This window comes from Sinocyclocheilus grahami, unplaced genomic scaffold (assembly GCF_001515645.1).
Source record: "Sinocyclocheilus grahami isolate Dianchi unplaced genomic scaffold, SAMN03320097.WGS_v1.1 scaffold8.1, whole genome shotgun sequence".
Taxonomy (NCBI): Eukaryota; Metazoa; Chordata; class Actinopteri; order Cypriniformes; family Cyprinidae; genus Sinocyclocheilus; species Sinocyclocheilus grahami.
The window spans coordinates 1,377,033-1,386,707 of NW_015505187.1; the positions used below are offsets into that span (position 1 = coordinate 1,377,033).

The 9,675-nt window shown below is 37.7% G+C and overlaps 1 long non-coding RNA gene across 2 annotated transcripts in view; it reads right to left on the reverse strand.

Annotated features, from left to right (window-relative positions):
• Positions 1–9,675, reverse strand: part of LOC107590331 (uncharacterized) — a 19,246-nt gene extending 9,571 nt beyond the window's left edge. For both annotated transcript variants that reach the window (XR_001609773.1, XR_001609772.1), the window contains exon 1: positions 8,965–9,675. This is a non-coding gene — a long non-coding RNA (uncharacterized lncRNA). The remainder of the gene's footprint in view (positions 1–8,964) is intronic.

Below are 9,675 nucleotides of genomic sequence, written 5' to 3' on the forward strand. Positions count from 1 at the left end.
ACACTTTTCTTACTGTTAACACAAAAATGTCAAACGAATTTAGTATTTTGACAAGACGAATAAAAATAGCATTTTTATTTGTTTTTCCTCTATTGTGTTGTCAATGTTAAACGAATTGTATCCTGACAAGACAAATAAAAATAACAACCCTTTTTCCTACTGTGTTGCATGAAATATTAAACCAATTTTGTGTCTTAAAATAATTCATATAAATTCAAGTCACAGTCAATAAATTCAAGACTCTTGACAAGACGAATAAAATGACATACAATGTTGTGCAGACTACACTTTTATTTGTCAGCCTCTCTCCCTTTCTTTCAGTAGCGGAAATTTAAATGTGAGATTCTGGAAACGAGATCTAAATTTAGCGGGAACGGTCGGGTCGGGAAGAAAATTATTCTTAGAGGACAGCGGGTGAACAAAGAGTGAATATAACCTTGCGGGAGCGGGACTAACAAAACAGTACCGCGCAGACCTCTAGGCCGAAGCCTGGTGCAGACTTAGGAGTTGCAGAAGACTTCTAGCTCACATCCTCATCTTCTCAGAAACTAACAGAACCGCAGACTGAAGGCGGGTCACTGATGTGAGGCCTTTACTTCTATCGAGGTCACACCTCTGGGATTTGAGTGAGCCAATGAGGAATGGTACCTTTGGAGGGAAATTTTACGACTCTTTGTCTCTATCGTGGTGTTTTGCATATGAAACTCGATTGGGTGTTCAAGAGAATAATCTTCAAGATTCTTATAATACTAATGTGTTGCATAGGTATCAACATATAATATACACTCTCATTTAGATCATGAAAAGACAAACTCATTCATACCAAACATGGTATAGGTGAGGTTATATTAACTAGTGATCTATCATAAGCATGCATAAAATATATACACAATACACAAAACCATATACAAGAAGGTAGTAATCATACACAATGACCTGGGGATATGCATGATAGAAAAATGTGTCTATGAATTAATGTAAGAAGTCATTTCCTATTAGGGCTGTCAAAAACGTTTTCAAAATTCATATATTTGTCAAATTTAAAATAAAAATCCACATTTGAATGCAAAAACGTTGACGATGTAAGTGTCGTCGCATTGTAATGTTTATGTTAGCATATCCAGTTGAAGCCACTAGACGCTGCTGCTTTGTTCATTAAAAATATTGAGAAAAAAAGAGAACATCAATGCGGAGAAGATCTCGTTTACATCAAAACTGAAACCAAGCCGTTCACACAGAATGCATGTTTCACGCATTTTCTAGATGGACATCTATTACTGTTGCACTCGCATCTCGCACAAAGGAACCGCATGTTTAGAAAGCCATGTAAAATTAATGCAAGTTTAACTTTGAAAAAACATATTGAGACTTTATGGCGGGGGTTTGTTTCCCCCCATTCCACTGCATCTCATGTTTTTAAACGTACTAAAAAAAAGTACTGTGTGATTGGTTTTCCGCCCTTTGTATTAAACTATGCATACATACATTATGCGGTTTTGTTTATAGTTGTTTAAGCGACTGAATTAATTATAATTGGTTTATAAACATTGTTTTAAACATTATGAACTTTTTTCACAGATAGTCATGTTATCTTATGCTTTGAATAAACGTGCATTAGTAATATTTTGCTTGACGCACCCTCTTGTGGCCTCAAGTGAAGCCAAAAGCTTTTCTTCACCCTAACTGAAATTATGCTTCTTAAATTAGAATATATTTGGATAATATTTAAGTACAAAATTTGAATTTAGTTTTTCAGCCATTTTGACAGCGCTATTTCTTATAGCAGTATGTGTCTGTGGGAGAGAATTAAGTAGGAGGGAAGATTCTCTCTACATACTTTTAGGTCGTAAAGTTTATATGACCTGGCGGAGGTGTCCTGGTTGCCATGGTAACCAGGGGCCTGGGGGCATTCACAGACATGCCGGCACTCAGTATGTTTATTGGGTGAGGGGTCTGTGATTATTTGTTAATCTAATGAATAATTGATTTGTTAAATCTAATGAAAAATTGTGTCCGATTGGTTCAAATGCTACACATGACAAAGCGAATGAGAAATTAAAACCAACATTTTTGAGTATTGTGAGGGTTCAAAGGCACTCTATGGTGATATTGACCCTTCTGCTGCACATACAGTCATGGCCAAAAGTTTTGGCAGTGACATAAATTGTGTTTTGCAAAGTTTGCTGCTTCAGTATTTGTAGATTATTTATCCACATGTTTCTATGGTATACTGAAAAACAATGATAAGCATATCATAACTTTTAAAAGCTTTTATTGGCAAAAAATATATAACGACTCAATATTTACAGTGTTGACCCTTGTTCTTCATAACCTCCGCAATTCGCTCTGGCATGCTGGATATTAGCTTCTGGGCCAAATCCTGACTGATGGCGATCCATTCTTGCCTTATTAGTTCTCGGAGTTGATCACAATTTGTGGGCTTCTGCTTGTCCACTCGCCTTTTGAGGACTGACCACAGGTTCTCTATGGGATTGAGATCCGGGGAGTTGCCTGGCCACGGATCCAAAATTTCTATGAAGTGATCTTCGAGTCACTTCTTTCTCACTCTTGCTTTGTGACATGATGTGACACGGTGCTGGTGAAAATGCACGGATCATCACCAAATTGCTCATGGATCGTTGGATGAAGTCGCTCTTGCAGGACGTTTTGATACCATTCTTTATTCCTGGCAGTGTTTTTGGGCAGCATTATGAGCGAGCCCACTCCCTTGGTTGAAAAGCGACCCCATACATGGATGGTCTCAGGATGCATCCTTTAAGATATCGGCCAAATTTTCTTATCAGGCCGATACCGATAACAGAAAAAATGAGCCGATATGGGCCGATACCGATATGGTGGCCGATATATCGTGCATCCCTATGTCTGTGGGAGAGAATTAAGTAGGAGGGAAGATTCTCTCTACATACTTTTAGGTCGTAAAGTTTATATGACCTGGCGGAGGTGTCCTGGTTGCCATGGTAACCAGGGGCCTGGGGGCATTCACAGACATGCCGGCACTCAGTATGTTTATTGGGTGAGGGGTCTGTGATTATTTGTTAATCTAATGAATAATTGATTTGTTAAATCTAATGAAAAATTGTGTCCGATTGGTTCAAATGCTACACATGACAAAGCGAATGAGAAATTAAAACCAACATTTTTGAGTATTGTGAGGGTTCAAAGGCACTCTATGGTGATATTGACCCTTCTGCTGCACATACAGTCATGGCCAAAAGTTTTGGCAGTGACATAAATTGTGTTTTGCAAAGTTTGCTGCTTCAGTATTTGTAGATTATTTATCCACATGTTTCTATGGTATACTGAAAAACAATGATAAGCATATCATAACTTTTAAAAGCTTTTATTGGCAAAAAATATATAACGACTCAATATTTACAGTGTTGACCCTTGTTCTTCATAACCTCCGCAATTCGCTCTGGCATGCTGGATATTAGCTTCTGGGCCAAATCCTGACTGATGGCGATCCATTCTTGCCTTATTAGTTCTCGGAGTTGATCACAATTTGTGGGCTTCTGCTTGTCCACTCGCCTTTTGAGGACTGACCACAGGTTCTCTATGGGATTGAGATCCGGGGAGTTGCCTGGCCACGGATCCAAAATTTCTATGAAGTGATCTTCGAGTCACTTCTTTCTCACTCTTGCTTTGTGACATGATGTGACACGGTGCTGGTGAAAATGCACGGATCATCACCAAATTGCTCATGGATCGTTGGATGAAGTCGCTCTTGCAGGACGTTTTGATACCATTCTTTATTCCTGGCAGTGTTTTTGGGCAGCATTATGAGCGAGCCCACTCCCTTGGTTGAAAAGCGACCCCATACATGGATGGTCTCAGGATGCATCACTGTTGGCACGTCACAGGACTCATGGTAGCGTTCACCTTTTCTTCTCCGAACAATCGATTTTCCAGATGTCCCAAACAGTCGGAAGGGAGCTTCATCAGAGAAAATAACTTTTTTTGATGCAAAGTGATGATGGCTGTATGTGTTTCTTTGGAGATAACCATTGCTAACAAGAACACAATGATTGGAAGCGCTTCTTCCCTCTTTTTATAACAATCAGTCTGCTCTTACAATCTAATGAGTATGATAGTGATTTCACCTGACTAGTACTCGTTCACACTGTCACATGTGCTGCTGATATGATTAGTCAATTAATGTTAGCTGGTCATTCTGTGTCAGGATCAAAAAAGTTTTTTTGTGAAGAGTGAATTTTTTGGCCACTTAAGCTTTTAGCAATTAGTTAAAATGCATCTGATCACTCTACACAATAATCTAGAAACAATGTGAATGAACACCACAACAGCTTAAGCAGCAAACTTTGCAAAACAAAATTTATGTCACTGCCAAAACTTTTGGCCTGAGCTGAGCTTCAGGAAAATGTAAGTGGTAGGCTGTTAAAAATTACAAAGTGGGTTTGAATTAATAAACTAATTTTAAATATAGAAAAAACTAAATGTATTGTTTTTAGTTATAAAAATAATATGACTAAGGCTGCTGATTTGAATTGATTTATTAATGGGGTGCCAGTGGAACAAGTAGCAAATGTTAAGTTGCTGGGTGTGATACTTGACAATACGTTGTCCTGGTCCAAACATAAGATTAGATTATTAAGTAAACACTATGGGAAAAGGTATAGCGGTGGTCAGGAAATGTTCTGAATTTATTCCATCTTTACTTTTAAAACTTGTGGTACAGCCATTAGTTTTATCGCATCTTGAGGACTGCCCTATGGTCAAGTGCATCTGAGAAACACCTAAAAAAAAACTTTAGATGGTTCAGAATAGAGCTGCCGGACTAGTGCTTCATTATCCATTTCGGGCTAATGTTAGTGATATGCATAAAGTTATCATGGTTGCTGGTCAAAGTTAAATTTCATTTACGATTGTCGTTATATTTTCATAAAGTAATGAAGTATCAAACTCCTTGTTTTTTCTTTGAAAAGCTTGTTTGTGTGGGACTTGAGACATATATTTTATAAAATATATATTAGAAAACACTTCAAGTGAGTAAGGCTCAACTTTTTTTTTACCGTGTCCACAAATTTGATGAAAAAGACTGTACTTTATCGAGGTTCTGTTGCTTGGAATATGGTTCCCATAAATAAACGAAAGAGTAACTGTACATATGCATTTCGAAGAAAATGTGAAGATTTGCTTATAAATATGTAGATGTACAGTGGGTACGGAAAGTATTCAGACCTCCTTAAATTTTTCACTCTTTCTTATATTGCAGCCATTTGCTAAAATCATTTAAGTTACTTTTTTTTCCCTCAATGTACACACAGCACCCCATATTGACAGAAAAACACAGAATTGTTGACATTTTTGCAGATTTATTAAAAAAGAAAAACTGAAATATCACATGGTCCTAAGTATTCAGACCCTTTGCTCAGTATTTAGTAGAAGCACCCTTTTGATCTAATACAGCCATGAGTCTTTTTGGGAAAGATGCAACAAGTTTTTCACACCTGGATTTGGGGATCCTCTGCCATTCCTCCTTGCAGATCCTCTCAACTGCTGCTACTGCTGAGATGTATAGTTTTGTAGATGTACATTTGAAGTTCTGCAATTGCGGAGATGTATAGTTTTGTGATGTGATAACAGGGTGTCCGCGGGTCCTTAAAAAGTCTTAAATAACGTTTTCCTAATATAAGGCCTTAAAAAGTCTTAAATTCGGATTCGATGGGTCTTAAATATTTTTGGTCACATTACCGCTAAAATATCTCAAGTCTGACGGACCTAATGGCTGTTTACAATCATTGGACAGACTGAAGATTTGTTCTTCCCCGCTGTAAGTTACCGCTTCATCAGAGAGAATTGCAGTAAGTTAGCAGAATACAGAATACAAGCTCGCGCTGAAGCTCACTCTGTTTGTCTTTGTGAGAGTCTTCATAACAAATGAGCGTAACAGCACACATAAACTCAGAAGAAACACACTGAGGTAAAAATTCTGAATGTTTAGTTTATTCATAACATGGTATAGTTAAAGTCCCCATGAAATCAAAATGAAAGTTTTTTTGGGTGTTAGTATCAATATGTTAGTCTTAAAGGGATAGTTCACCCAAAAATTCTGTCATCATTTACTCACCCTCATGTCGTTCCAAACCTGTATGAGTTGCTTTCTTATGTTGAACATAAAAATATATTTTGAAGATTGCTGGTAATCAAACAGTTGGTGGTTGCCATTGACTTCCATAGTAGGAAAAAAAAAATACTATGGAAGTCAATGGCAACCACCAACAGTTTGATTACCAGCAATCTTCAAAATATCTTCTATGTTCAACATTTTGGGTGAACTATCCCTTTAAGGTTATCTATAAGGCAGTGCGCTCCAAAACAGTGACAAAATTCGCATTTACAAGATATAAGCATTCAAAGCTTGCAGTTCGTCACTTCCGCCAAAACGGCTCAACAATTTTTTTGACGTCACATCGTACTTCAGCTTCTCATCAAACTTTCTGTCCAATCAAATGCTCTCTAGAATCCGAAGCGCCGCCCCCTACACTATAAAATAGACGCTGAAGCCGCGGCTGAAATCGGTCACTTGTCCACAGAATTAGTATTTTCTGTACAGTGAATGGCACGTAGTGCACTATATAGGGGACAGGGAACGATTCAAACAGTGTAAATATGCTTTCCATTGGGGAAACAAAAGAAATCAGGTTTCGCGCTATGTCACGCTAACCACCGCACCGCACACACACTCTGGCTGGCATACCCTGTCAAATGCGGCTTTAGGAGCTCAACGGCTCTAGCCCAAGCTGTGATATAAACGAACGCTATTGGCTATTTTAAAAAAGGGCGGGGCTGCTTGATATGTCCCGCCCTGTCTTCCTGTTTCAGTTAAAATGACGTCAACACAGAGTAACGCTGCGTGTTTCTAAGCATTTCAGGGGACCTTTAAGTAACATCATGCTCAATATTCCCACGACGCAAAAAAAAACAAACATTCAAAACACCTACAGAGTGCATGCATTACATGAAGTCTAGTGCGCGTGCGCATTTAGAGTGCCCTCTTTCACTGCATGATTCAGTCTATTAAAATACATTCAGAATGATCACAAATTCAAGACATGGGGCAGAAAATATGTATATTTACACCACTTCTTATAGTTAATCAATTTCACATGGAAGAGTGCCTTTTTTCTCCAAAAATTACCATATAGCCTACAACTGTAATATTGATTTTTTAAATTTTTTTACAACAGTTCAGTAAACTAGAAGTTTTATTAAGAGACTTACATTTTAGACACCATAATGCCTGTTTTTGCAACAATCTCGCCAACAAAAATGATTCCAAACAAAGCCACAGCGCTGTTTTGCGTCTCTGAGCAACATGACAGCGTTTTGTTCCTGAATGAATCAACCGTTTAAATGATTCGGTTCAAACTCACTTCTTAACAGTGACTTGCTGCCACCTACTGGCGGTTTTAATTTCACATTTACAGTATCTTTTCATTCTTTAAATCATTTCAAATATCAGTATTCAATTTTTTATGTTTAATATATAAAATTATTTATGCATTTGTAACGGCAGGTTAAATGCATTCATTTTCTGCATTAAACAGTGTGTAAATACATCTAAATGCCACTTCAGGTGCAGCTTATGTCTGGATTGCAAAGATGAATTTTGTTGATACTGATTTCATTTGCTTGGTAACAGCCCAAATGTCTTATTCTTATTCACTGATTAAATGTAAGAATTTGACTCAAAAGATAACGCCCACTTATAGAAAAAATGGCTTTATGAAGGTAAAATGCCCTTAAAAGGTAAAAATCAATTTAAACTTATTGGAAAAGATTCATTTCTATCTGACCACCACACAGAATATGAAGAATATGAAAAACTTTAGGAGTCAGCTGTATACGAAAGTCCTTAAGATAGCAGCATGATAGCACACTCAATCAGTTGAATGAATGACTCAATACTCACTCATTAAGTGACTTACCGCCACGTACTGGTAGTTCAGTTTAGAAGTTTGTTGGAAAGTATGCATTTTCCCCCCTCAACATTTATTTGTATATTCATAAATGCATTTAAAACATTAATCTCATAACATTATTTATTGCTGTTGTAATTATTGTTATTTGCAGTGTAAATTATTTAATCTGACTGGTAGCAGCCCTATAGTGTATATTGAATTTATTGATAAATTGTAATAATTTGACATGTAAGATGATGCATACATCTAAAAAGGTTAAAAATAGGCCTTTGTAAAGGTAAATATGCAGATTTAAGTACGTAAAAGCTGATAGAACTCTGATGGAAATATTGCTTCAGAATAAATCGTATACTCCACCAAAAATCTCAGCGATGCCGTTATTTTGCAGGGATATTTTGTATGGAATATTGTCTGCTGACATGAAAAGTTCATATACGCATGTAATAAAAATGTGTATTTCCATTACAGGTTTAGGTCTCAAGTTTCATATGAGGTGGTATGAAAAAGGTCTTAAAAACTGGTTCATGTCTGTAGAAACCCTGGATAAGTGAAATTGTATTCCTGTTCGTTTTTATTTATTTGTAAGACTGTTTGTCTTGGATTGATTTGTGGACCCCAGGAAGACTAGCACCCACTGTGGAAGCTAATGGGGAACCAAACAAACGATAAACAATGGACTATTCGTTTATCATCTACTCAGCCTAATGTTGCAAACCTGTGTAACTGGAACACAAAACACAATATTTTGAAGACCGTTGATAACCATCAGTCTTGGTTACTGCTGACTTACGTTATACGAGTTTGACAGATAGACAGACAGACAGGTAGGTAGGTAGAGTACTGGAACGACATGAGGGTGAGGAAATAACTATTTCGGTTCTTGGGCGTCTTGTGGCAAGTCCTTATTTGGCATTTTGCAGTCTGGCAGCCTGATTCAAAAATGTGCCAGGAATGTAATGTTCATATCTATTTCATCAATCACAAACACTGTTGTACTTACACTATTGCTCTGGTGTTTGGCGGCTTCTGGCCGGAGAAAGCTGCAGGGACTGGACAGTTCTCACAGCTCGCAGGTGAAGACGCCGAGCGCGGACCCTTCGTTCACATCCATCATGTAACCGTGCGCTTCTCGTGCTGCACAACCTCTACGTCCCATTCAAACACATCCTAACGGTTTGTTTTGAGTGAGCACGCGATCTGACAGCGCGCCATGACCATGATGCTGCTGCGACGTCACGACGGTGCGTCAAGAAGGACAGGCTCGGCGTTTCCGTTTGACACTTTACGCTTGCAGTACATCAGACTACACAGAAGATGGCGCCAGAAATAAACACGTCCACGCCGCTCATTTCAGGTTTTTTAGAAAATATTTTCAGCAACGTGACATTTCATTTCAAACTACAAACACCAGATGAGATCGGTCGGTAATTACGCACCCAAAAGCCACAACTAAAGATGAAATGATTCATTAAAAACTGCAACAGTCTACAAAGCACTTTCTGATCAAGTCTTGTGGATTGTCAACTCTAGTAGATTTTGCTCGAAATGCTACGAAAATTAATTTTCCTTGAAAAAAACCCAAATACATCAATAAAACAATAATTTACCAATCGAATACAGGTACCAAGTCGGAACACATAACACGTTTGTACAATAAAATTACAGTTGGAGTGCTATAAAGTGTACAATAATATTTTTAGACAAAAGATTT